Source organism: Neomonachus schauinslandi, chromosome 8 (genome assembly GCF_002201575.2).
Source record: "Neomonachus schauinslandi chromosome 8, ASM220157v2, whole genome shotgun sequence".
Lineage (NCBI taxonomy): Eukaryota > Metazoa > Chordata > Mammalia > Carnivora > Phocidae > Neomonachus > Neomonachus schauinslandi.
The window spans coordinates 18,557,455-18,562,077 of NC_058410.1; the positions used below are offsets into that span (position 1 = coordinate 18,557,455).

General features: G+C 40.9%; 1 pseudogene; it reads right to left on the bottom strand.

Annotated features, from left to right (window-relative positions):
• Positions 1 to 2,048: 2,048 nt before the first annotated feature.
• Positions 2,049 to 2,251, bottom strand: LOC123325652 (annotated as a pseudogene).
• Positions 2,252 to 4,623: the final 2,372 nt, after the last annotated feature.

The window sequence follows — 4,623 nt, forward strand, 5'->3', positions numbered from 1 at the left end:
TATATTTTTATGTTCTGGTTCTGTCAGAACAGAAGACTGTGATCTGCTGCTGTAGAAGCATATGGATATTTTTTACTGAATACATACCGTTTACTCATGAACACTGCATGAGTTATTACGCTCTTGTCTTTCCCCATTCCCAGGCTCTACTTAATGGGTAGAATTTTCCATCGGTCCTGAGTCTGTGTAACGAAGCCCACAGACTGGCTGTGGCTCATGTGGCACCAGTGGTGGCAAGGTTTGTAGACTCACAACCTCAAGCTATTTCTCAGTAAACCACAGATTTGGTATAGCTAATTATCGAGAGGTAACTGCATGCTTTCATTTGTCCCTTCATGAAACCTAAGATCTTTTCTTTCGTCCAGCTACATTGTTCTCTCTTTTAACAGCTTCTAAAAAACAACAGATACATGAGAATCTAAGAAAACCCTTTTCTCAAAGGTATGAGTCTGCGCAGACCTCTCTCCCTGGACACATAACAAAATTTAGCCTTCAATTCAGGGCAAGCCTGGTCATAATAGGCGTTGTGCTGTTTGATGTCATCCTGAAATCCCACACAGGTCCCATTGCAAAAGACCATTTAAGCAATTTCAGGTTGCTGCATGTTTGGCAGCAACATTGTACTTCAGATGCAAAGGCTCTGGGTAAACACCATCAAATAAAATGGTAGGATATATTGGACATGGTAGGAAAATGGTATGCTATGATGGTGGGAAGATTTTATGTTTTTCCCATCCCAGCTGGAGGGATCTAGGAGACTGGGAATATCTCTGGAATCTGAATAAAACTCATCAGGGGGACGCCTGGGTTAAGCAACTGCCTTCGGCTCAGGTTATGATCCTGGAGTCCCAGGATCGAGTCCCGCATCGGGCTCTCTGCTCAGCAGAGAGTCTTCTTCTCCCTCTGACCCTCCCCCCTCTCGTGCTCACTCTCTCTCAAATAAATAAATAAAAATCTTAAAAAAAATAAAAATAAAACTCGTCAGGATTGAGTTCTGGGTTTAGGAGGAAAGGTCCGCCACTTGCCCAACTCACTTCAGGGTCCTCCCTGCCGATCTAGGTCCTGAAAGGAAAGTCAACTCCACGGACAAAACTAGTGCTAACAATGAAAACCTGCTTCCATGATCAGTGTCCTGAGTTGGCAGAGTTGCACTCACTGGTGTAAAGTGAAGGTCTCCGAAAGAAAGCTGAGTGACAGAACTCTGACCCCTTCCCTGCACTCTGATCTCTGGCCAGACTTCCCCCATCATGCCTTCATTTCTCTCCGCCAAGCAATTCTTTCCTTCCAATGTATCCTTGAGCTTATCCCGGGGTGAAGCACAGAGCCCTTAGTGCAAAATATCAATCTCTTGCAGGTGCAAAATGCCAGCACTAAATATCTCAGTCTCTTCAAAAAGGTGAGTAAATAATTATTCACATGTCCATCGCCACAGGGATTTGCAATATCAAATAGAATGTCAAAGCAGAGAGCATGAAATAGATAGGAGGCAGCTAAGTGTTCCTCACAGAATAATGAATACATTTGTTATTACATCATGATGCGTTTACTTGCTAAATTTCTTGTATCTGGGGAAGTAATCAATGTCTTTGTAGGGTTAGGCACACCTCAGCGGTCCGTGCTTTCTGTTTCTCTTCGGTGACTTTATTCTGGGATGGCAAAGGTGCAGATGGCGCCAGCTAGCCGCTGGGATGCCCTTCACATCAGCACTGAGCTCCTCCACACCCAAATGGCCAGGAGGGGTGGGCCCTGGAGGAAATGGGTAGGTTTCGACCTTCAATAGGCATGTTTTACAGAATTAGCTTTGAGGTTTTGCAGCCTCAGTTTGGGATTATTTATAGTAAGCCTGGGGTTGCATAGCTATTAGAAAGAAAACAAAAAGTCAGTTTATTTGCTCTCACATTGATGTTTCAATAAAACACTGCTTTGTTTTCCTGATCTGTAAAATGAAAGGGTGGGGCCACAGGCCCGTGGCCCTCAGTGCTGGTTGACTTCTCTCAGAAAGAAGGTCTTTCAGGGAACATGCAAATGAGGACCTTGCAGCTTGAATGTAAAGGTCACATCTTAAAAAATGCAGGGCATGAGGAAGGTCATTCAGCCACTGAATAAATGACTTCTTAACCTTGAGCATTGCCATGATCACAGTGTCATCTAACTTGGACTCTCAAAGACTTTTGGATAGAGGACGTATCAGATATTAAACTGATAAGAACAGATACTACACTTGATCTTAGCCAAAAGGCCGAGAAGCGATCTCTCAAAGACTTTTGGAATATCGAGGGTAAGTCTTCCATTTCACAGCTGAGGAATCTGAGGCCCAGAGTGGTGACATTTCTACTAATGGGGCCTTTATTCAGGGCCTTTTTCACAGCTCGTATATAGAATTAAATGCACTAAGAAGGACAATGAGAAGCATGAGAAAACCTAGAAACTAAAATCTTTTTAAAAGCTCTTTAAAGTGAGAAGGTTTAAAAACAAATGGATTTTTTTTTTTGACTAAGAAATAATTACAAGTGCTGCATGCATTCTTACAGTGGGCTGCAGTCTAGCTCATTATTTTCCTACAAAGAAAAGGAAAACAACATTGTGCGATGTGTATATAATAACCTCATTGTTCACTTTACAGGAAACAAAAAGGGAAGTTTTAACAAAAGGTTTAATTCATTATTTCCGAATCCATACGAATTAAAACAGAACAATGACATAGGAAAATAAATCAAACATCTTCATGTTAGACTGTCATTATAACAAAAGACAAGTACCCTAAGAATGTGATTTTCTTCAAGGCATCTTATAACTGAATTAAGTGAAAAATCATTTTAGAAAACACATCATGAATTCAAACTCCAGTGAAACAAACTAGAATTTCACTGCAAAACTCTAAAACTTATTCAAAGTTAATGGGTAAGGTGAACAGATTCTGTATTGCACGCCTCCCATCAAACACTATAAATGTAACCACAAGTCTTGCAACAGCATGCAGGGCAGAATACCAAAGAAAGCTCACAGCAGGGTTTTGAGACAGCTGGATGTTAATCATGTACAAAACTCTTAAAAATTTAGGATCTGAATCATCATTTTAAAACACACACACTCTTTATAGACATTTTGAAATTTTATGATGAGAGTCTAATCATCCGACCATTAAATTTTTGAGCAAAAAAATTTCAAAAGGCAGGGGGAGGAAGAGTGTTGGAGAGTTTGCGTCAGGCAATAACCAAGTTGGAGAAGAAGCCCGACATGCAAAAGTCCTAAAATATGCTCCAACTCGTGCTTCCCTCCTGAATGCTGCACTATACCATGTCTAGAAGGTCCACCTTCCAAATGGGGGTGACTTGCTTGATCACAGTCATTGATCACATACATTGCAGCCAATGAGTCAGCTCCTAAATCGAGCTCCCCAGCAACTAGAATGGGGATTGTAGCATGTGTTGCTGATGCCCAGTTTAATGGAGAAATGGGGGAAAGGAAATTCTTGCGGGAAATCTCCCAAGGTTGGACCTCCAACTTTGAACCAAATATCTTAGCTGTAAGAGCTGAACATTGAGCAGGCTATTCCAGGCAGAAAACTCGAGGGTTCAGGTTAAAAATCTGGACTTCTGGGGGCGCCTGGGTGGCTCAGTTGGTTAAGCATCTGCCTTTGGCTCAGGTCATGATCCCAGGGTCCTGGGATCGAGCCCCACGTCGGGCTCCCTGCTCCACGGAGAACCTGCTTCTCCCTCTCCCTCTGCCTCTGCCTGCCGCTCTGCCTACTTGAGCTCTCTATCTCTCTGTCAAATAAATAAATAAAATTTAAAAATAAATGAAAATAAAAATCTGGACTTCTAGATGCTATATCCAGAAACGCTCATCTATCATTGTCCAGCTATTATTAAGGTCTACTGGATGTGAAAGCAGGCTTACAGAGGATTAAGGAGCCCAAACTGACTCTTACATGCAATTTTTAAGTTTATAAGAGTTCAATGAATCTTCAAAGGGCTATCTGAGGAGTTGAGGAAGCAGAACAAGAGAAGCTAACATTAAATTAAAAAATACTTAATTGCTAAGCAACAAGATAAGCATCTGAGTGATCTTCTTAAAGACAAAGTCCCCAGGTCTAACTTTGGAGGTCACAGCTTTGATATGAAATCTTGCAAAGCCAGTGGCCATTTGGCTTGGCAACTTTTCTAGGTGTTCTTCCATTTCAGTATTAAGGAAATGACACCCTAAAAATTTATTTCTTTTAATAAGGATACTTCCCATTGAACCTGTTTTAAATGGGAAAAACACAATAATACTGGTTTCTTTGGGTGAATGTTTAAGTTAAAATGTGTTTGTCTTTAATTTGTGAGGAAGATTTTAGCATTTTAAATATACTTTAGGGTTCCTCCATGAAACTTGGCTAGATTTTGCAGAGCTCTGCTTCATTTCATGTTTATCATCTCTTACCAGTAAGCCTTTTTAGCTGTAATATGTGTGGTCTCCACCGAACAATTCAGATTACAAGCTCTTCTTTTCCCCATCTCTACCCGTACAAAACAACCTGCAGTATTCTTGGCCTTTACCATCAGCAGCAACATTTCCTAATAAAAATAAATCAATAAATAACTATCTCAATTAGAAGTTGTCCCTCTTTCTAAATGGTTA